This window comes from Epinephelus moara, chromosome 2 (genome assembly GCF_006386435.1).
Source record: "Epinephelus moara isolate mb chromosome 2, YSFRI_EMoa_1.0, whole genome shotgun sequence".
NCBI classification, from domain to species: domain Eukaryota; kingdom Metazoa; phylum Chordata; class Actinopteri; order Perciformes; family Serranidae; genus Epinephelus; species Epinephelus moara.
In genome coordinates, this window is record NC_065507.1 from 38,560,101 (window position 1) to 38,585,601 (window position 25,501).

Below are 25,501 nucleotides of genomic sequence, written 5' to 3' on the forward strand. Positions count from 1 at the left end.
TCTGTCTCATTGTGTCATGCGGATTACTGTTAATTTATTATGTTGATCTGTTCTGTACGACATCTATTGCACGTCTGTCCGTCCTGGAAGAGGGATCCCTCCTCAGTTGCTCTTCCGGAGGTTTCTACCGTTTTTTTTCCCCCGTTAAAGGTTTTTTTTGGGGAGTTTTTCCTTATCCGCTGTGAGGGTCCTAAGGACAGAGGGATGTCGTATGCTGTAAAGCCCTGTGAGGCAAATTGTTATTTGTGATATTGGGCTTTATAAATAAAATTGATTGATTGATTGGTTGATTGATTGATTGATTGATTGATTGATTGATTGATTGATTGATTGATTGATTGGTTGGTTGGTTGATTGATTGATTGATTGATTGATTGATTGATTGATTGATTGATTGATTGATTATGGAACCCCCCCAGACGACTTACCCGCACAGTGTACAAACAAAACCGAAATTCTCCTTTTACGAGAATAAGTCAGATTTTTTGTGGAGGTAATCATACACCAATGATGACATATTTATGAATGCAGACATCGATTTTTGCCAATAAACAACTGAAAATGTTACTCATTGTCCCTTTAACTTAATTTGTTGCCTGGCTGCAGTTCCTCCTGACGCTGTCGGGTGACCACTCACAAATCACGCCAATGTGAAAGGACGGCTTTTTCAGTGTCTGATGTCGGAAGTCACTAACCAAGTGCCAGTATTCAACGACTTGGTCTCTAGGAATGAGACCAGGTTGGTTAGATACTTGCCCAGTGGGGTGGCTTTTTGATATTAATAATTATGATATTAATCTAGTATTTATTTGCATGTTAATTTATTTCGTTATCGTTTCTTTCGTCAAAGATAACAGGTTACTTTGCAGCAAAAGTACTCCTTTGTAACAGAGAACAGCAAACTGTGTATTTGTGTATAATGTATTTACTCTACTTTGAATGTGTCCATGGTAGACATAATTTGCAGTGTGCTCATACACTTTCTGTGTACAGTTATCTAAAATGAGCTGACCAAGCTTGGCCAGCATGCATTTCTACCAGTCTAAGGTCCTCCTAATACAAAGAATATGAAGTTAGCTTTTAATTTTGGATTTTGTGATGTTTCAAAGGGACTTTTTGTTTATTTTGTCCCAACTAGCGTATTTAAAAGCATGTTAAACTGTGTATCCCAAAGTCTGACAGCTATTGTTGCAATAAAGGGTTCAAACTGTGATGAGAGTCCTGACTGAATGGACTTCAAAGAAAAAAGTCAAGATGGAAACTAAAAGACAAAGAGAGAACTAAAGTGGTAAAAGAGGAAGCAGAGCACAGCAGACCAAAGTTCCTCATGTCACTCCATTAAATAGGAGTGTTCTGCATCCCATACCCGATTCTCCACCCCTCCCTCATTTTTTTACCTTCCTACCACACATACTCCTCCATAAATCCCTTCACGCCAAACTCGCTCAAGATTAAGCATGTGTGAAATTGAGGACTTTCTAATACACATGCCCCTTCTGCTCTCCACAAACACACACACACACACACACACACACACACACACACACATACACACACAAACACCCCCCACACACACATACACACACACCCACTCTAGTCCTTCCTGGGAAAAATAACAGAAGAGTAAGTAGTGAATGAGTAAACGGCAGATAGGAAGTGGGGTTTGTCTGTAAAAGAGGAATTCTTATCAGCATCTCCTGGTCAGTGTGAATACTTGTGGCCATGGGTCACAGGATCTAAACATCCTGTATGTGAGTACCTGTTTAAGACTTCCTCCACTTTGATTGGAGCCTTTTTCCATGACCATCCAAGTACCACAGGGGTCGTGGGGCTGGGGATTGTGCTCGTTTACTTGCCTGTTTTATTCTTTCTTTACCATAACCAAACACTGCGTTCGTAGTATTTGATAGAAAATTTACATTCCTTCACTGTCCATCAAAAGAACTTCCCCCTCCCCAATGAAATCAGAGTTTTTGCATTATTGGACTATATCAAACTTTTATGCACATTTGAGATAATAAAGATAAAGGGTCAATGATATCCCCCCAACAACAACAAATATACCACCTGTTATCACCCTGTGAAGAGAAAACCTGTACTGCGTGTCCACTGGCAATATTCATGTGATGATGACTGAATGTATGTATGCTTCTTTAACAACAAATAGAAAATTTTAGATTATTTCAAGTCAACATTCAAGTAATCAAATTAACTGTATAATATTTTACCCTTACAGCTAATGAGTCCCTTTTGATAGACAGTTTATAACCACATACATTTGACATGGTGATAAAGCTACCATGTATCAACATCCTCATATAATGGTTCATATAATATCCTACAAAAATGCACACACAACAGTTCATATCATATCCTACGGATAAGTGCCCCATGGATGACATTTTGTCCTTAATGTAATATTAAGTAATTAACATAAAGTTGGTGGTTAGGTTTAGAAAAAGAAACACGGTGAGGACGTACCTTAAAATGACTCAAAGTTCACTCAAAGTTGACACGTTTCCAAACACTACTCTCCTTGGAAATGTCACAGGGGTAATGCTGTGTTTTGTGACCCATTTAGTACTCCAACATGCCTCCTAGCTGGACTGCTTGGGGCCGCATCCTTCTTTACCTCCAAAATACATGGATTATGCCAACATATTCTCAAAGAATGAGTCCCTCAGTTATTTTGATAGACAGTTTATAACTATATACATTTGACATGGTGATAAAGCTACCATGTATCAACATCCTCATACAATGGTTCATATAATATCCTACAAAAATGCACACACAACAGTTCATATAATATCCTATGGATAGGTGCCCCATGGATGACGTTTTGTCCTTAATGTAATGTAAGTAATTAACATAAAGTTGTATACCTGTACCAGAGTATATACTGCCCACAAAACTTTAGGTTATTTAATGATGTGACCCTCTATGTTGTGCTTCACAGTTGGAGAAGTAATAACCTGTGGAGCATCCTTCGACTCAGCATGGGAAGCTATTGCATTGTACGTCGTAGCCTGTGATAAAGAAGGCCCTGTCATTGTACAGTCTGAATACATCAAACTCAATGTCGTGCTCAAGTTTATTAGATCCATGTCGCACAGTGTAGCTGCACTAAACTTATTGGATTGCTAAAATCTTACGGTCTGTAGGAGACTTAGGGGGTCAGGGGGAATCCTCCAACCAAATAATTTTTAGATGAACAAGCTCTATTTTGAAGCTTTTTTAATCACTTTGGCAATAATAATGTAATTAGTATTAGTACTGTGTGGGAACAGAATACTTCACAACTGCTATAGACCCTGCCATTGACGAGATTTTCTGTCATTTATGACACGCTTCCCCGCCATTGACCAGATATTCTGTCAATCTGTCTTTTCACTGTTATGGGGGTGCTGTAACACATCTTGTGAAACAGAACAGCAGTGCCGTGTCCAAATACAAATGAAGAAGAAGAAACCAAAAGAAAATGTTGCAGCTTGTAAACTGCATGAAAATGCCGGCGCAGACAGAAAAGTTTACGGTTGCACAAGCCGTGGAGATGTTGATGGACTCAGACTGCAACAATTTTTGTTTTGATTTACATTCTAAGGGCCCATCCCAATATCCCCCCTTGGCCCTACCCCTACATTTGTGCGTTCCCGCAAGGGATAGTGATGTCCCATGTCCCAATTCCTTTTTGCGTTTAGGGGTAGGGGGCATAACGAGGGGTAGTGGGTATGAAACTAGCCCTTCGGAGCGAGGGATTTCAGATGCTGACTTGCCAGCGAGGGGTAGACGTCGCCATGGCTACCACCGGGCAAGAGACAGGCAAAAAAGTTCATACGTAGCTAACGTTACCGTCGTCAGGTTGCTTGTTAGCTAGCTAGCTACCTCGCACTATCTGGCGTCTGTCATCTGTCCTGTTCTGCCAAACTGTCGGACTTTTCACATCATGATAACACGCCAACTAGTATAACTATGCTGCCTCGTAATGTTAGCTGGGTTAGCTAGCTAGCAGAAGTCCCCTATCGTCTGTCGTTCATCAAACGAAGCATGATGAATGCGGCAAGCGCTATCGTTAGGATGAATGAGACTCCATTGTAGATGCGGTGCACCGACCCGGTGACGTAGTGAGTGGTGTCCCAATTCCTAGGGAAATATTTCTACCCCTACCCTTCGTTGCTTCATTTTGAGGGCCAAGGGGTAGTGGGCAAGGGCTAGGGGTATGGCCGAGGGCTAAGGGGTAGTGGACAAGGGGGGGTATTGGGATTGGGCCTAAATCTCATTTGGATGAAGGAACAAACAAGTTTGATGGGACTAAATGGGATCTCTATTATGTTGACAGTGACACATGGACAAGACGACCACAGAGGAGAAGGAGACAGGAGAACACTGAATGATCATTGAACATGGCAACATGTTCCGCTACACCTCAAACATTCTTTTCATTATTATTATTATTATTATTATTATTATTATTTTCATTTATACAATTCAAACTGATGTAAGGAAATGAGAGAAAATAAAAAATGTAAATGTGAAATTGATTTTGTACATGAAAATGACTGTCTTTGACAAAAAATGCATTTTTCTCAGCTTTTTGTCTGAAATGTTTTTTCATGAATCACACAAATACAAGTGTTGATCAAAAAGAAATAGAATAACATAGAATAAAATGTTTTTTGTGTGTTTAAAAACAAGAAGGTCTCTTCTTTAGTTCTGTGAATACACTGTTTACATATTCACAGAACAAATTATTCTGTGGGTCTTGAAAGATTAGTGAGTATGTCCAAAAATGCTGGTGGTGGCTGGCAACTTAAAAATAATACTCTGGCAGGGAAAGTGTTAATAAACATTTATTGAAAAGAGTTCAAAGAGAAATGTAACTAAGTACATTTACTGAAGTACTGTACATATACATACATATATATGTATATATATATCTTTTTTTTGTTTGTTTGTTTGTTTTCTTTCTTCAACCATTCTTCAACCAGTGTGACCAGTGCAAAAGCAGCTGAATAACCCTGTCTAACAGCCAACTGAGTGTCTGGCATCATAGTCAAGTATCAGGCATTAAAGAGCCCCATTCTCTCCTCGCCCATGACGTGTTTCAGAGTCCACAAATCATCAGAAATCTTTGACATTATCTCTGCTATTGTCTTCCATCACGCACACACATACTCAGTGTATGTGATTCGGCTGAGTTGAGAGCAGACATTTGCTCGGTGTGAGGGCCATCGCTGTCGTTTTCCTTTGTTTGCTACACATGACACACTCCCTCTCCCACTGTGTGGTAATATGGCTATTTTCTCAGTCAATTTGCCACTCTCAGCATCCAAGCACATGCAAATATGGAAGGTGATACCGATTGGGGAATAGTGCTCGGCTGTAAAATGTGTACCAACTGTTTAAAGTCCAGGTTATTGTTGGATTTACATGAAACTGTGCCTACAAAGAACAAAGGATTGAAATAATTGTTTGAATTTTAACATTGAATGTTTATTTTCTCTTTCAATATTTGCAAGCAACAAAAGTAATAAATAAGTATAACTTAACGACCTTTTGTTAACAGAGAAGGCAGAGACAATAGAGTTTTACTGATATTACCAATCTGTAGAAACAACATGAAACTTAGTTGAGCAGCAGATGAAAGCTTAACTCGACATCAAATGAACTCAAGAAGACCTATCCCTATCAATTGCTGCTGAATTACAAAAAAAAAAGAAGGAAAAAAAACCTCACTCCACTTTGAGCATAGAGCTGGGGCCGCTGTGGCTCTGGAGGTGAGTTGTGCACCTATCAAAAGATCGGCTATTCGATTCCAAGCCCTTCAGTCTCCATGTTGAAGCTTCCTTGGGCAATATACTCAAATGGTATGTGAGTATGTGTGATTGTTTACATACCAAGTCAGATCTGCTACGTATATTTACTTAAATGTTGTTGCTCAGAAAATATGTATATGGCATACCTTATTTGTCAAGAGCTACTGAATCCAAGTACTGAACACTGTGGTTCAAACGTAATAAGTTGATCAGCATCATTGATATGATATGAGAGTGTGACTCCTGAGATTAATGTGATGTGATCTGCAAGGGAGAAGACATATCACTCTGTCAGAGTTGCGGGAACCACAGAATCACTTGGTTCACTCACGGTTTTATGGTAGTGTTAGGCCCGGATTACATTTGCTAGAAAACGTCACCAGCAAAACCATTGATTTTCTATAGTAGGTCGCACCTGGCATGTTCTTTTGGGTTGCATTTTTCTAGAGGTTTTTAGATCCTATATTCTCAGCTTTTCAGTGCAAGGTACATTAGTGTCACACTTGGCCCAGGAAACCAATCAAATCGTTTATTTATCACAAATGACCAAGTACAGACACCAGCTGCAGAGAGCACTTTAACCAGACAATAGCCCAGTTTCATCTTGTCTTGCCATCAAGTTATCCATAGAATTAACATTAATTAGTGGCAGTTGAAATGACCTGCTGCTGGCTGCAATTCTCATGTTACCCGTGAAGAGTTAGCAACCATAACACTCTTTTATTCCCCCAACCGTAAAGCTTAACTGGCAACCTATAAATATTTTGTTTTAAGATTATCATAAGTGTGTTTTATATTTAAAGGAGTTAATGTTATTGACCATTGCCTGCACACAATGACCTACACCCTTTGGATGTATACTGCATCTCTTTTAACCTAACCCTAAAAATGAGAAGCTGCTGAATGTATTGTACAATTCTACTCTAATGAGGAACAAATTCAGAAGTTAGCGAATCCTTGTTCGTTGAATTTAGAGTCACTCGGACCAGCATGCCCAAACAAATTTTCACATACATACAGTTACAACAGTAACAATTGCATCACAGAGGCAAGGACGAGAGCCCCTACTGAATTCCCACCTGCAAAAATGGCTGAATGTGTTTGTTGGAAAGTGGGAACATTTTTTTGAACAAGAAGGAAATAGAAGTTAATACAGCTGACAAACAGCAGAAAAGCACCTGGTAATAAAAATTTACATTACCATTATTTTTTCTCACTTCAGATTCAAATTTGTATAGTAAGTAATGTATGGTTGATTTTAAATTCATAAATATGTATGCAAAGACAGATGTGGGAGGACAAGTGTGCTAACACAGCATACTCCTAACTGAAGCAAGCAAAAGGCTCTGTTTTTTAAAAGTGGTGTGAATGTGAATAACGTATTATTGCATGCTTCTTTAGTAGTACCCACAACTTCAAATCTTTGTATTTTGTAGCTTTCATTTATTTAATTGGTATCAATTTTTATATGTGTGTGTGTGTGTGTGTGTTTGTGTGTATTTGAATATTATTTAATCTATCTTATACTGCCTTTTATCTGTATTTTTTTCATTTTATTATGAAAAGCATTTTAAGTTGCACTTGCTGTATGAACTGTGCTATACAAAAAAAGTTATTATTATTATATTATTATTATTATCCACTTTTGGTGGCCCAATCTCCATTGGAAAAGCAGCAAATGTCTCGGCAAAAAACAACCACTTTTAACTGCACTATACCTTTCTAAAAAGCGCCACAACAAACACCTATGTTTGGTGGCTAAAGGCTGGAAACACTGTGATGGCTCGCTACAAAACAACCTCTTTGTTGATCTTGGACAGTGGTCTGCAGCTTGGCAGGCGTCTTGCATAAGTGATGTCATCCATAATCCCCTCCATCTCCAATAGATAAATTCAGCTCACACACTACATCATTTTGATATTTTACGTATGAAATGCACAAATGTAACGTATCCATCGTTTGCAGAGCTGTACAATGCCAACATTTTCCTCTAGCGGTTGGACTGTCTACATCCATCTAAAATACTGCATTCATTTGTGTTTATTTCTGTGATCACCCATGTGTAAAACAGAGCCAGCTTAGTGGAAGAAATTGACTGTGCTCACTCTGTCTGTACTGTACACTGAAGGGAGAAAATAAAAAGGGAGACAGCTTACACTTCCTGTCAGGTGTATTGCACAATGGAAACTGTCCCATCCTTTACAGGCATACCCTCACACTTGAGAGCATTTGCTGAAACAAATTCACAGTATGCATACATGCACACAAAAGCGTGCACAGAGTATCAGAGATCTGACAGTGAGCCAAGGATTAAGAATGGCTGGAGCTTTGACCTTTTGACCCCTGGATAGGGAAGGCATTTCATTTGGTTGGCTGCTCAGGAGTTAACATATAAGAGATCTTAAGACACTAAACACTGAAGAAGCTGGCTTCTACTGTAATATCCTTTATTAGTACGGTAGTTAAGCAGTGCACATAACAATATGATGGCCACTGCTTGTGTTACAGTCCATATACTTTACATCTAGCTTGTCCAGACTGTAAAAAACAACTGATATTCCCCTTCTAGCTATATGTGACTTATCAGAGTAGAAAATATCCAAGAGAAAAACAGATTGTGTGAACGGCTTGTCAACATTTTTTTTAGGGGGTTACAAAGAACACTGACAGAACACTGTGAAAACTGGTAATTCTGAATAGTTCAGACAACTATAGAGTAACATCTTTCTTCAGGAGTTAAGAAACAATATCAACTTTGTAAGCTAAAAAAAATGGATGATTTTGTCTGATGAGACATGTGACAAAATGCTGACAAATAAACACACTGACATCTGACAAGGTGTGTTAAGGAAAAATATCCATGAGAGTATGAACTAATTGTCTGTCTGATGCCCAATTATTGATAAATGTTAAGTATTAGAAAACACATGTCCAGCCCTTAGACACACACGCACACACACACACACACACACACACACACACAAACACACACACACTCACACACCCTCCCCACACTGCCCCCTACAGCTCAGGTACACCCTCCTGACTCCGTCCCCCCCAGTTGCTAGGCAACATGTTCCTTGTGCGGACACCCACCTGCCTTCAGGCTTCAGCGCTCTAAATTTGGTCTTAATTGCAAATTGAGTGGGAGAACAGTCCGACGCTGGCTGAATGAGAAGCAGGCAGCCGAGGCTCGGCCGCCATGAAGTGACAGAGACAGTCAGGGGAGACACAACAGGGTTTAGATGTGCACAAAGGCAGACATGCAGGCTGATGCCTGGATGGAAATGCAAAAACACAAGTTTGGAGAAAAGGTTGCAAAAGCAGACAGTATTGCCTTGCTGCAGCCATCTTGGCATTCACTTCCAAACAACAGAAACAGTGTTGAAAATAAGACCTGCAGACAGTTTCCTAAAACATTTGGTTTATAGTTGAGCTCAGGAAACCTGCCATATTTTCAGACTCATCTGATTTATAAAAACGGAATTCAGTCTCTGGGACAAAATGAAATGTGAATGATCAAATTTCGAATTAAAAAACAAGAGCTGGAATTAAACTTTCTATACAAGGATTTCACCTGAAAAAGACAATTTCTAACAACAATAACAACAAAACTGTGGATTTGAGAATCTTTTAAAAATCATTATGCTGTTGTTTTAATTTTATTTTTTTGTCAAAGACAACAACTCACAGTAAGTGTAGATTAATATATAAAAAAATCAGATCTTAGAATATACATAGAAAATAGACAATAAGACAGTAAGGCTAACTTCTCTATACTAATTAGACAAATCTCAAGGCCATGCAGAATTACAAACATCACACATATAGCTGTAGTTAAAAGAAGGGAAATAAACCCGAATTACAAATGAAGTCCATTGCATGTTGCATGAGTCCTGCTATTCAGTTACTAATAACATAATAGGTGTTGGATGTACCAAAATACTATGATTGTGGCTCAGCTGTCAAATATTAGTTTAGTGTAAGGAACTATTTCATTTTGAAATAATGATAATCATCAAATTTTTAAAGACTGTCAAAGGTCTAAAATTGGATTTTTACCTTTCGCCTGACAATTTGGAAACTACCATCTGCGTGTGTTCCTGAAGAATATTTTTTGCCCAACAATTTTACCATTTCTGATTTTTCAACTGCCTGTTTGAATAATTTTTTCGATGAATATTTAATGAACAACTATTTTTGTGACTGAGCATATTTTGTCTGTCAGTTTGTTGTAGAAGGTGGGTGTTGTGCAACACCAAGGCCCTCATTTAAGAAAAAACACAGAAAAATGGGTGAACAGCAATTTCCACACAAAGCTCATTTATCAGTTTGGACATGAGAGGAGGCTACGATCAAATCTCACGTCAGGTCTCAGCTCGTGTGTGCAAGTTTGAGTCAGTGTGGACTTGTGGTGAAGCAGAGTAAATGTAGTTGAGTTGGAGAATGATTTGACCATATTCTGACTGACATCTAAGTATTTGTAGCCACATATTAATCACTTAAAAGTGTATAGCCACCACATGGACATGTTGTCATGATCTACCCTGCCTGTTACCTGCTGCTCCAGGAAACTTCCTATTACCCTGACTCCTCCTCACTCACCTACCAGCCACACCTCCTAATCAGTCTCATCACTCCCACCTGGTCTTCCCAGCTGCTCTGCTGCTCCACATCACCAATCAGCCCTGCATATAACCTCACAGATTCACTCACTCATTGCCAGATCGTCTTCGCATGCCTGACCATCCCGCAGTCTTCTTTGGACTGACTTCCCGGTATCGACTCAGCTTGCCTCTGATCTTCTCTTCTCGTCTCTGCCCCGGTAAACGCTACAGCCTTCCGTTCCTGACTATGGGTTTTGCCTGTGAGTTTTCTGGTCTCCGTCTGCTGTTGGCTGTGTGGTGATTCACCGCTCCTGTTTTCCCTGTTCTGCCGGTTCTTCGATCCTCTGCCTGCTGTCAGAGATGCTCCTGAGCCCTCTGTGGGAACCCCAGAGTGTTACGATGGGAACCCCGAGACCTGTGGTCCCTTCTTAACTAACTGTATGTGATGTTCCAGCTCCAACCCAACACATTTGCTACTGAGGAGGCAAAAGTGGCTTTCACCATCAATCACCTGACGGGGAGAGCACGTCTATGGGGAACAGCTGAGTGGGACAGACAAACCTTGGCCTACTCCTCCTTCCTGTTGTTCGCTGCAGAGCTGCGTAAGGTCTTCGGCGCGGGAGTTTCCAGTGCAGAGGCAGCCCGGGATTTGATGAACATGCGGTAGGGGAACATCCCTCATCCTCATCTTTTCCAAGTCCTATGAAGAGCATGTCCACCATGTCCAGGCCGTCCTTTATCGCCTCCTTGAGAACTCCCTCTTCGTGAAGAAAGAGATATGTGAGGTCACTCAGCCTCTGTCTCATTCCTGGGGTACGTCATTGCACAAGGGAAGATGCAAATGGACCCAGCCAAGGTCTCTGCCATCACTTCCTGGTCAGTTCCGGAGAATCGCAAGAACCTACAACAATTCCTGGGGTTCGCGAACTTCTACCGACGCTTCATCCGGAACTACAGTGCAGTGGCTGCCCCTCTCACAGCTCTCACCTCCTCAAAGACCCTGTTCCGGTGGACCCCTGCAGCCAATGAAGCCTTCCAGACTCTCATGTCTCGGTTCACCTCCGCTCACATACTTCAGATGCCTGACCCAGAACGTCAGTTTGTAGTGGAGGTGGACGCCTCGGATGTGGGTGTAGGGGCTGTCCTGGTCCAGCGGTCGACCAGAAGCTCCACCCATGTGCCTTTTCTCTCTGTGTCTATCTCCAGCCAAGAGAAATTATAATATCGGAAACAGAACTGTTGGCGGTGAAGCTGGCCTTGGAGGAGTGGCGGCACTGGCTTGAGGGTGCCCAGCTGCCGTTCTTGGTGTGGACTGACTGCCAAGAGACTGAACTCTCGCCAGGCACGGTGGTCTTTATTGTTCAACCGCTTTGACTTTACCCTCTCCTACCGCCCAGGGTCCCGCAATGCCAAGCCTGACGCCCTCTCCCGGCAGTTTCAGAGGGGAGAAGGGAAGAATGAGGGACCCACCGCCATCCTACCAGCACCCTGTATCGTTGCCGTTCTATCCTGGGAAATTGAGGAGAAAGTAAGGTCCGCAACGGAGGATCAACCAGGTCCCAGCGCTTGTCCTCCCAATCGCCTGTACATGCTCTGAGATCGGAGGTGCTGCAATGGGCCCATACCTCCAAACTTACCTGTCATCCAGGGGCTCAGAGAACTCAAGACGTCCTCCTCCAGCGCTTCCGGTGGTCCTCCCTGGAGGAGGATATGAGGGACTTTGTGAAAGCTTGCCCGGTCTGCAATCAACAGAAGCCATCTCACCAAGCCCCGGCAGGACTCCTCCAGCCACTCCCCAGTTCTCCAGCGTCCATGGTCCCACATCTCCCTGGACTTTGTAACGGGCCTTCCCCCTTCCAGTGGTCACACCGTAATCCTCACGGTGGTGGATGGATTTAGTAAAATGGCCCACTTTGTGCCTCTTCCAAAGCACCCATCTGCAAAAGAGACTGCTCACCTGATCCTCCTCCACGTCTTCCGTCTTCATGGTTTACCTGTCGATGTGGTATCCGACCGAGGCCCCCAGTTCTCTTCTGTGTTTTGGAAGGAGTTCTGCAGCCTACTGGGGGCCTCTGTCAGTTTGTCCTCCGGGTTCCATCCCCAGTTCAACAGCCAGACTGAACGCAAGAATCAAGAAATGGAGACGGCGCTCTGCTGCATGGCCTCCCAGAACCCTTCATCATGGTCCCAACAGTTACTGTGGGTGGAATACGCCCACAACACTCTGACCAGTTATGCCACCGGCCTATCTCCCTTCAAGTGTGCCTACGGCTACCAACCCCCACTCTTCCGGGCCCTAGAGAAAGAGGTTTCCTGCCCGTCTGTACAAGCCTTCATTCGTCGCTGTCGCCAAACCTGGACCCAGGCTCACTCCACCCTCCTACGCTCTGTGGGTCGCTATGCAGCCTCAGCTAACCGGCGCCACACCCCAGCTCCTGCCTATCAAGTCAGTCAGAAGGTGTGGCTCTCCACCCGGGACCTCCCTCTCCGGGTGGAGTCCAAGAAGCTGGCTCCCAGATTTATCGGCCGATTCACCATTGAAATGATCATCAACCCGGCAGCAATACGACTGAAACTTCCGCGCTTCATGCGTATTCATCCCACCTTTCACGTCTCTAAGATAAAGCCTGTCCATGAAAGCCCCCTGGTACCTGCTACTCCGCCTCCTCCACCTCCTCGCTTCATCGACAGTGGCCCTGTCTTTTCAGTCCAACGCCTGCTGCGGTCCCGACGTCGTGGGAGGGGTCTCCAGTATCTGGTGGACTGGGAGGGGTATGGTCCGGAGGACAGGTCTTGGGTCTCTGCACGACGCATCCCAGACCCCACACTCATTGCCGACTTCCACCGATGCCACCTGGATAAGCCATACACAGACTCAATCAGTGGTCCCCTCCTCTCCCCCGTCTGACCCCGGAGGAGGATCCGGTCATGGAGGAGGATCATTCCCTGGAGGACCCACCGGACGATTAGAGATCGCTCCACCTGGAACCCACCTCCTAACCACAGGAGATGGACTACAACTCAGAGGAGTTGCCCCGTTGGTCCTGTGGTAACTCGCTCGCCTGGCACACGGGAGACCGGGGTTCGAATACTTCCAGAACACTCGCTGCATAAGTGTTTAATAAAGACTGTTGCTACTGGTGCATTTGTGTTGCATTTGGGTCCTGCCACACACCGTGACACATGTACACTCTATCACAGCTGGCAGTTGCATGGTTCTGTGGGACTGAGTCCAGGCTCACCGAATGTTGGACACTACCCAGTGGTGCCCAGTTGTAATAAATTTATTTGTTTGGTCTTTTTTTTTCTATTAAACTGATGAGCCAAATCATGTTTAGTTCATTTAGAATTAAAACATTAATAAAACAAAATACATAACCCTTGCAACATTGTAAGAATTTAAATACTAGTAGTCTATAGGTAATTACACATTTACCATTCATCTGTTTGGACACAGCTGGTGCGTCTCTGCCACCTGTTACAGCCAAAAGGGAAGCAGACCCAACACGAGGCTACAAGCTCCTTGGGCTGGGTCAGCTGTAAGCTTTTATATGAATAGTATACCAATATCAATACTATGTAGCCTAATATTATTAATATGTGTAGGCCACTGGTTAGTAGGCTACATAAAACATTCAATATTCCAACCTCAGCTAGAGTTCAACTGATCACTGCAACGCTGTTGACTGCAGCAGTGCTTTCTTTCTATGCTGTATTCATCCAACTTGATGCCACTTTTCAGGCTGTCAAATAGAACCAGTTGACTAAATTTGACCTGGGATGTCAGCGTTTCCATTTCTGGCTCAGAGAAATTTCTCTTTTTTGGCCGTATTATGTCTCTCCATGTTGTAAACTCTCGGGATGAGGAATATTTGGGGCAGGATGTGTAAATGACGAATGATTTCAGCCGCCACATTTATTAACACCTGATCATTCTTTTGCTGTGATTGGCGAGATAAGAACATTTTATGAATGACATGCGAACCCTATCATAGTAGGATTTCTGCGCTCAGATCTGACCTGGTTTTTAAGATAGATTGATGAATGAGGACCCAAGTACAGTTGCTGTTGCTGTGGGGAAGAAACCAGAGAGCTGTGAAGAAAACACATTGTCAGTGCAGTTGGGTTTAAAACAGGTTGCTGTAGTAGCCCAGTTTTATCTAAATGTGACAAACAATCTGCGACCTGGTTTAAACTGCTTAATGTTTTATAGGATTTCTGCAAATCATAACCTTACCAGTACTGATGCAACAAAATCTTATGTTCCTTACCGTAAAGCACCTTTGGAGTTGTAGTTAACTTATTGTCTTTTGTTTTTATGTACAGATTCTTAAAACTTCCCCTTTTTTATCATAAAACAAACACTGTCTTTGGCACTGGTTTGATTCAACCAGGAAAGTCATCAACATATCACAAAATTTTAAAGTTATCTTAATAGACTCTCATAAAACCAGATATGCTCATAACATATTGAGAGCAACTTAAGTATCCAACTAATTTACAGTGGCAGTTAAAGACTAACATCAAAATTTCTTCACAATGATACTTATTTGCCTTGTCATGAGCTGAACTCCTCTGAAATGTTTGTCACAAAACTTTCCCGGCTTCTTGAAGTCTCCTCCAACCGAAATATTACAGAGAAACATCGACAGGCCAAAAACTCTTAAGAGAGCACACATCGGAGAAGGGCCCTGTTCGCTCAATTCAATTACCACAGACCTATACACAATCCACAAGAGACAACGGTGCACCGGATGCTCATTTCAACTCCTCTTTCCCCAAATCCCCATAGAAATCTCCTTCGGTCGGACAATGCACTTTTTCCCATTTGAAAAAAAAGAAAGAAAATCAATATCTGGTTTCAATACATGTGGAAGCCGATCAATACCATCCCCAGCTCTCTTTTTCTCTGCCACGCTCTTTCTCCAGTTTTCCCTCCATCTCTGGCAAATGGTAAATAGAAACAATGGTGTATGGTTATTGGGAGGTCAGGGTGCAGCCGCAGGAGAGAATAAGGCGGCTGATGAGAGTGCTTGAGCTGGAATCACACAGGCATCGATGCCGTTAACCTCTCTGTGGAGCGGCATGGACAAAAGAGCTGGAAGGACTCACATACACACACATATACACACAGGAAAACACACGCACATTTAACCTGCATGGGGGAGAAAATCACATGTTTAGGTCTCTGCATGATTTGGCTGTTTTGTGGTTGATGAAGACTTCATTTGACTGTTTGGACATAAAAAAAAAAAGAAAAAAGAAAAGAAAAAAAACTGCCACAGATGTAGGGCACGGGACACTCTAGAATCAGTCAGAAGGATGGAAAATGATGAAAGAAAAGGTTGAGTTATGTTTCGAGAACAAATTAATACAGAATAATTTTAACATTTTATTTATGATAGAGAGCAATAGATAAAAGATGAGGTGAAATCATTAACCTGTCCTCAATATATGTGCAGTGCACCCTGATTGTGAGGTTTGTTTGTTTTTTTGTTTTTTTTTATGAAATAGCCATCACAATAAAGGCTGAATGAAAATAAAATACTTTTGTGACTTGTTTCTTTGATATTGTTAGGGTTAGGGTTGTAGTAGTTGTTTATTATTTAGTGCATTTTCATTGGCTGTTGAATAAACACTTTGAGTTACTTTTGAAAAGTTATTGTTTAAAAAACTACATCGGAGTCTCTTAGTGCCCTCCATCTGCAAAGTGCACATGGTTCAGCCCACTGAAACAACAAGATGAGATCGAAACAGTAAGGAAGAGAGGCTCAGAGTGCTAGTGCCAGGAGTGCTAAAATGCTAATTAATTTTCAGGTTTTAGGACTCATTTGTGCAACACTCTACAGAGACAGGTTTGAGGGGGTGGATTCCTCCTTTATTTCATGGATCACAGATTACCTGACTACAGTTTATCCAGCCTGGTCTCACTGACAGGGTGTCAAAATATGATTGGGTAGTGCCCCCAGCATCACCAATTTATCCTGGTGACAACCTGGATCATCTGTTTGAGACGGACCGGGCTTTCAAACAACTCCAGTGTAAACCCATTCGAGTCATTATTAGATGTTCAGAGGAATGGGCCTAATTTTAAGAGTGCAAAAGTCTGTTTAGGGCGGTCTGAAGGGAAGGTGAATGGGTCCAACAAGCACAAGACCCAGGTGACCACTGTTCCTGTCAGTGGTGGTGCCATAGCTGGACAAGCTAAACGACTACAGACCTGTTGACTTCACATCAAACATCATGACGACTCTGGAAGAGCTGCTTCTCTGCCCACTGAGACCACATGTCAAACCCCTGTAGTTTGCGTACCAGGGACACACTAGACTGGATGATGCTGTCCTTTACATGCTCCACCAGGCCTACTCTCACTTGGATGAGCCGAGTGGTTAAGTGAGGATTATGTTCTTCATTTTTTTGAGCGCATTTAATACCATCCAATGCCTCATACTTAGAGACAAGCTTGCAGGGTGACAATTCATCTTGTTTTACTGATCGACTGCAAGACCAACAATATAAGTAATATAAGGAGTAATATAATATATTATATCGAGCATGACTGTTCCTCACCATCTACTATACAGGACGTCCAAGATGAGACTGGGAACACTGGAGGGCAGTTCAACTAGGGAGGGCTGACTCTCATAGCATCACAGCAGGGGGGTGTCGAGGCTTCTTAATAACCCCGCTGACCTGCCGGAAACTTAAGCCCCTTTTACACTGCATGATTTTCAGCGAATGTTGGGCCATTTTGCCGGCAAGCTGCGAGCATTTAGATACACAGAGCCGGATTGGCGAGTTGATCCGAGGTGCCCAATTTTCCGCCTCGTAGGGTAGTCATATTGGCGGAGCCCTTTTAGTTTAAACAGTCCAAGGCAGCCTTCCGCAACGGGAGGGGCTGTTGAAGACTTGTGGGAGGAGCTGTTGATGACGCTGCACGTGCGATCCACTGGCGGTGGATAAACAGGAAACAGTTGATAGCAGCAATTAGCGAGCAGCTAGTAGCAAGATGGAAATGCAAACCTGACAGACACTGTAAAGATGAGCAACTGGGGAGACAAGGAATTGCACGCCCTCCTTGTCCTCGCAAACCAAGAGGCCATTAACCGTCAAATAACGGGGACGGTGAAGAACGGGCCGACTTACGAGAGAAAGCATAGAGGAGGAGGAGCTCCCGAAGGACTGACTAGCCACGGCTTCCCTCCCACGTCACTGTTTACATCACACGCCGAGCTACACGTTTTGTTACTTGCTCACACCCCCCATGCCCCAAAAAGGCGCATTCTGTATAAACAAAAGTAGGCAGATTTTGTTTTCATACTGCCAATGCTGAAAAAAGATTGGGCTTTCCTCCAAATTTGCACAGTTCCTATCTAAAAAGGGCTTTACAGTGAATGTTGGGCCTTATCTGGAGCCCATCATCACACTAACAAATTAATTTCATTTTTAGGATATCCTCTTTAGAATATGTTTACCTTACACTAAGTGTAACAGTAGCATTTCTGTCTCTCAAATAAGGATGTAAACCTGGGAGGCATCTAATGAACAGACTTTGTCAGGCTGTTCTAAGTAGTCTTTTGAGAGCAGCGGGATGGGTGCCAGCCAGCCTGGGCATTATGTGGTCTCCCTCTCAGCCTGACAAGGACCCCTCTTATCCTGCCTGTCGTGGCTGCAAGAGGGCGGGCACAGTGGGGGCCCTAGGAAGATCTATGGGACCCTACGGTGCTGTTGTCTCACGGAAAACGAATTACAAACAAATTGCTGAGGGCCAGCACATAATTTCAAGACTCGTGGCAAGTTTATGACTTGCTAATGTTCCTAATTACATGGCCGTGAAAGACTTAATTAATTGAGGGGTGCATGGGAGACGCGGTGAGGATGGGGGGAGTTAAGAAGAAGGGTGCAGGGGAGAGTAAGAAGGAAAGAAAAAAAACTAGGCCCCAAAGTAAGAGAAAGAAAATAAGAGAGTGATGAGAAAGAAAGTGGTTGCCTGTGTTTGTTATCATGGTTCCAGTGCATTGGTTTTTACTGCCTGAGGAGAATTTAGTAGCTCTCACTATTGCGTGCAAAAGAAAATGTGAGTCTCCGGGAAACGCGACCATTACGATCAACCCCTTGCTGATACCTAATATGCCCCGCGTTCCCCCCATGACTTTGCCAAAGTGTCTGTAATCATATTATTGTAAATGTTGGCGCAGTTAATTGCATGGAGAGGAAAATGGGCTACGCTTGGCGGGTTATGGGGAATTTTTTGAAAGTTTGTTTGCCCTCTGGAGTATTGGAGGCACTAATAATGGTGGATTGGAGGCGAGAGTGCGAGAGAGAGGAAGATGGAGAGAGGAAGGAAGCAGGAGGAGGGCAACACTTAACCGGAGTGTTTCTTCTCTCACCGCAGAGTCTGATATGATTTCAACAGATAAAGTAAAAAAGAATACAGTGCCGTTGATGTGGATGACTACCCTTGAGTGTTTTGAATTTAGCAGCAGCTCGCTAGCAATTGATGAATGGTGATGTGCATGAAGTGGACAAGTTCGATGTCAACTTAGGACATTTTTGCAGTGTTTAAAATTGAAAATTTACTGATATAGAAATGCAGAAATTAGGGCCTGATTTGACAAAACAATGCAAATAGTACCTGACAGTGACATATCCACACTATGCATTAAACATTTAAATAATCCATTCAAATGTTGTTCTATTTATTTCATTATTGCATTGATTTAATGGCTTATTTCATAGGGAAACTGCAATAACATGATTCAATTCCATCACTTGAAATTAGAATAAATTTGTGACAAAGGTGCCCTAAGAGTGTGTACTACAATTATTCAAGTTTATGCAGGGGTGTTGGGACGGAGGTAGTGACTGACTGAACCTCAGAGGCAGGAAAAGCGATGTGGATTTCATCATTGTTGTGTAAAGCAAAGCTTTACTTTTGTAAGGATTCATTGGTTTTGTAGTCTTGAAAAAGGCTTTAGCACAAATTAAACAGTCTTGTCTGCACAGTTGCAAGGAACACATGTTCTGTCATCTGCCCTACACAGGTCTTTGTGCACCTTACATGCTGTCCAAAATTATATGGCCGAGTCTGGTATCCAAGGAATTCCTTTCATATTGGAAGATTCTGCACCTAAATATTACATCTGTTGGTGTTTGGTCGTGGACTTTCTACATTGAGATAAGGCCTGCAAGGTACCCTGGGTGCATTGGTTGTTGACGTTCTGGGGACGCCATGCCAACTTCAGCCCGTTACGTACATTGTGTTTTCAAAATACACATCTACTTTCACAGGAAAAGCACAATTTGCATACAGTTTCTTTCAAAATAAACATACTAAGATACTACAATGCTGACATTTTTTCCCTTCAACAACAAATGATCATGGTTATGTTTTGCCAACACACGCAGGTAGTTGAGTTTAGGCTACAAAAGCATGTGGTTGGGTTTAGAAAAAAAGAACAGGGTTTGGCTTTACAATCACACGGGAGGCGATCAGCGGCCTTAGGGGTGAAAGTTGGTGGCTGATGGACTCATCCACCACCCCTTACACCCGTCCACCCTACTCAGACTTCAGCCGCCTTAACTTTCGTTGTTGTCCCACCACACTTCCCCCTGATGCCGCTGGGTGCCGTTAAACAGTAACAGCGACTGGTTGTGTACCATGCCAATGTGAAACGGCGGCCTTCTCATTGGTTTCTGATGCTGGAAGTCACTGACCAAGCATCAATTTTCGACAACTTCGGAGTGAGATCAGGTTGGCAGTGCTAATGCAGGAAGTAATTTGCCCTTTACCCTAACTTTTTGCAGCAAGTAAGGGAGATGATGGTGGATGGGTTTATAGCGAATTTGTAGCAAGACAACAGAGTTCATGTTCCATCACAGGTCTTGATTAACCCTTTATCAACCAAACCTTCCCACTCAGTCAATGGTTTTTGGTTTGTTTGTTTGTTTTTGTTTGCCTAACCCTCACCATATCTTAGCCATTGGTATTTACCATTAATGTGATCTTTGCATAACCTTATGTGTAATCACTGAGGAAATGCCAAGATTTTGCATTATTATCCAAAATTGAGATTGTAGCACGTGGAAAAGGTTGATGCATTGACAAGACCATGTCCGCTAAGTGAAAAATGTTATCATGATAAAAATGTTATCAGTATCAATAATTATGCTAAAAAGGTCAAATCATTATTTCTTTTTAAGTATAAGGCTGATTTTTGCTCCCAAGTGAAAGTTGAAAAAACCACAAGGTTACTATTATGTACCGTCAGAACATGACAAACATTTGCCATATAGCAGAACGTCACAAATCTGAGGGAGATTACAATTAATTACAACCAAAATAATTCCAATAAATAAAACAACAAATAGACAACAAAATCTCAATTCTGGTCAGGAGCATGTCAGACTCTTTGTACAGATGGTTTCAAACATTTTAGCTGTTTTAGCTGACAGTGGAAACACAATGCAGAGACAAAACACTAAATCTTAGCTGTGGTCAATACTTTCTCTACAAGTTCTACACCCTCAGTATGTTATTTCTGCTGTTATTTAATGACAGCATTAAGAAACGGCGATGATGGCGATTACCAATGACATCAGTAAGTACTGTGGGGTCATTTATCGTCAATCAAAATCTATCTGATATGACTGAGGCAGAAATTGTGTTTACGAACAAGGAAATGTATGATGTTTTATTCATGTTACCTTTAGTCACATTGTGTGATTTCATTCTACTGAAACATCCCACTAGTCATTTGAACTTGCTAACTTATCATTAGCATTAGATGAGCCAACTATAAAGCTACTATAGCTAACATTATGTGGCAAATTCAATTGTGGGGCAGTGCTGTGCTGTCAAAAACATTCATACAAAAAATACGTTTGTGAGCATTTTCAGTGTTGTTGTAACGTTAACATATGCATTAGTGGCTGATCTTGTCTTCTTCTTCTTCCACTACTACTGCCTCTCCTTCTTTTTCTTCTGGTGTTGAGTGGCAACTGGTGTTTAAGGTGCACCACTGCCCCCCTCTACAAGCATCTGGGTGGTTTAATTGTGTTTTATCACCCTGCCCTGCATCCACCTATCCAAATACCTAATGTAGGACTATGTAAATGTATGGGCATTTTGAAGGGTATCTGACCCCTTATGCTTTGATGATTTCTGACTATGCCTGATTTCATCAATTCTTGTTATTATCTTTGTAAGAAAATAAACCAAACCACCAAACAGTGTCCGTTCATTGTTGATTTATTCCAGAAACTGATAAATGAATTTTCCCTGACACAGTATGTACTAAGGAACAGGTCAGCCTAATGTATTTCAGAAAGATGACATCTTCGGTGCATATTAGGTCAAGGAGATCTTGGATAGTGAATAGTGCACATGTGCACACACTCCCACATACTCTTGTACATGCTTCTTGCTTCTCAGTCATGAAAAAGTGGGCAGGCCAGGCAGTACTGAGGCAGGCCCGACCACTCTGGGCTCACCCAGGGAACATTAGTCATTTTCCAGCTCATTGCTGAGGCTCATTTAGCAAAGCCTCCTCCCGACCATCATCAATATCTCTCTTAAAGAGGCCTATGAGCTGGGAAGGACCAGGCTGCCCTAACCTGCTGTGGGTCACGCTTCACCATGTCTGCACTGGATAGTGCCAGGAACTAATGAGAAATGACAAGAGGCTATTCAGATTTCTTCTCTCATTTTTTTTTTTTTTTTTTAGAACCTGTTGCATCATTTTCTTTACGTATTTGTTGTTGCTCTGGATGATGGAAAATGTTTTTATTTGTTTTTGTCATTTGACACTGAATGCTTGTGGAGTTATTATGATATTTACTCAAATTAATTGTTAAAAGATGTAACGTCTTTATGACCATAGAATTATTTTGTTACGTTTTTTCCTTTTTCTTTTTTACATGTTTGAAATAAAATATATCAGTCAATTAACTGAACCTAACTACTGTAACAAGACCTCTCAGAAGTTTTCTTGGCTTCTTGTTTGGACCATCACTTGATTGCAGTCTAACCCATTTTTTTAAGCTGCCAAGTTCCCATTGTGGTCACCTAATATGACCCTCAATAACAGTTGTGTCACTGTAGGGATGAAGGCACTAAAATATTTGAGAACAACTTTTTAACTGACATTTGACCTGTCATAAGAAAAAAAAAAAAAAGATTTATAACCCTTTATAGCCATCCATAAAAATAAAACAAAACACTGTAAATGTTGTTACACTAGTCAAATGATTCATTAGTGTGGTCCTCCTGATGGATTAGACATAGAAAGCAATTTAATGAAACAAAAAAGTGCCATAAACACCAGCCAGCTTGACACCGGCTTGAAGCTATCACTATTGCTAGCTCATAAATGATCTATCAAGCATTATTTAATGACTCCCAAGCATCAATAAAGCCATCAGGTGCAGTCCTGTTAATAACTGGTACAATCATTTGTTGTTCTGAACACACCTTAAGTTGTATAGAAGCAAAGCATCAAGACTTTCCATACTCCACTGCCTTCTTGTCCATGGTGCCAGATACTTGAAACACCACAAAGGTGTGTTTTCCAGTATGTGACTGGGACAGAAGAGGACAACAAATGAATTTAGTGACAAGTCAAATGTCAGCAATGTTACCCTGGGACTTTCCACTAAAAGAGTACAAACATATCTTTGGGTTCAAACTCAATTTCTCATTTGAAACTACTTCTCATTTTCAAAACCAAGGCAGCCAAGTCCACAGTTAAAGTCAGAAACGTGGATCCAGAAATAATAATAATAATAATAATAATAATAATAATAATAATAATAGTAATGATAATAATTTATTTTAAATTGGCACAAATGGACATCGACCTGACTAATTTTTCATATGGAAAAAAGCTAGAATTTGCGAGTTTATTTTGAAGACTTACATGGGTGTAAAATATAGGATAGAACAAAATACTGGTCAAAACCTGATTTTAAAAGTAACATTTCTACCGATCCATTATGTAGATAAACCCTTTTTGTCCTGTACCAGAACATCAGCAATAACTGTTTTCCTTTCTCTTTTTTTTGTTTGTTTTTATTTCTTCTATCTTTGAGTAAAACCCTTTTCTGATCTGTCCTTGCTGCAAGACAACCTTTTTTTTAACTATAAACTGCAGTGAATGTAGTTGACTGCAGTTTAGTGAATGCAGTGACAAAATCTGGATGGAAACTGGTTAAAACCAATCACCTTTTACAAAGTTCTTTTCTTTCTTTTTTTTCATGAAAGTTGTTAAAACGCCTTGTTCAAGATATAAAGTATTTGCCCAGCTGAAGGTACCTTTGTCTTGTAAATTTCAGCCTGTTTTATTATCTCACAATATTTGGGCTAATCAAGAAGAGCAGCCACACATGTTGTAGATGCCTCACAGCAAGAATGATGCTCCTCAGGATTAATTTTTAATCCTTTCTTATTCATTGCAGATATTCACTGGAGAGGGTGAGAAAACAGAGAGAAGAGATAGGCAGAGCAAATGAGAAGGAAATGAGAGGAAGAGTGATTAGACCGCAGCCAACGCTCTCAAGTGAAAACAAAGAAATGCAGCTAAAGAATAGTCCATTGTGAATAAAGCTTTGAAAATTATGAGAAACTTACATGTTTCATCCTCAGTACATGTTTCTTTATGAACCAAGCTTTATGGATGCGGATACTGTCATGTTGAGACAGGAAAGGGTTTAAAAAGTATGTGGACAGTGGTGGCAGCATACTTTTATATAAAACCATAGTGTAACTGAGTGATATAACAAAATCAACTTTTATCTAGCTCATGAAAGCTATTACTTTTTATTTCTAAAATATATAAGCAGCAACATTTCTCACACCTGAGACCAAGTGGCAAAGCCGTCAAGATGCTCACAAAACCAGTAGATACAGTTGGACTATCACAGAGGGTTGGGTAAAATAAAAGAAAGGTGGAAGCTCATAATTAGATGACAGGAGGGCAAAAGGCATCATCCTGCTGTGATAAAATGCTGACTACAGTGATGTGTGATTGGCAGTAACAACTCAGCTTGACCGGTCCTTCAAGGTGTGATATTAGTTCATTTGTCCTCAAACAACCTGGTTTGTCCATGATAGTTTGTAACACGTCAGCATTTCCCCAATACTGACTAAGGGTATGCCCTAATGAGGGTATTGTAAGGGTGAAGCTGCAGATTGCTGATATGTTTGCCAGTACTCTCTGTGTCTATTCTCTTTTTGTGCAAAAAAAAAAAAAAAATGTTGAGCTTTTCTCCAGAACTGTATCACTTTCAAGCATCAGGAGCAGCATTTGGACCACGCTGAAACTACCAGCCTACCAGCTTTCTGGTACTCAAGTACTGGACCTGGACTCAAGTCACAGTTTTGATAACTTGTGATGCAACTTCTATTTACCATTAATGATCCTTAAACTTGAATTTAGATTAGAACTTGAGACTTCTCTTCTTTTCATCTTTTACTTATATATTTTCAACATCACACTGACAGTGTAATAAACTGGTGATTTAGAAGAGGATGTTTCTTCTGCACATGAAGACATGCATGACCATTTGTCTTTAGGCACAATCATTGTTTTAATATGCAGTATTTTCAGTGCTGGAGAAAAAAAATCCTCTTGCTGTTATGTATGTTATATGTATTAGCTCATATCTAATTATGTACACATGTGAAAGGAAAGATTCAAGGAAAATACTGTTCTAGTGTATAATGTGACTTAAACCTGTGATGAGAGGACGCCAGATTTACTGTCTGTGAATTGGACCCAAGGCTTAGTGGCTCCATTACAACATTACCACAACTACTGTTACTACCACCATCATTACTACAATTAGTACAACTTTAACTACTACAGCAACTTTTACTACAAGGACAAATAAAATTGATTGATTGATTGATTGATTGATTGACTGATTGACTGATCGATTGATGACGACTACTACTACTACTACAAAATCTATTTCTACACTCAGCAACCACCTCGACAACTACTTTAACAATAAAGCTATTACAACTTTACTGCTACTACTATTGCTACAGCACAACTACTTCTTGAGTTGGGTAGATTT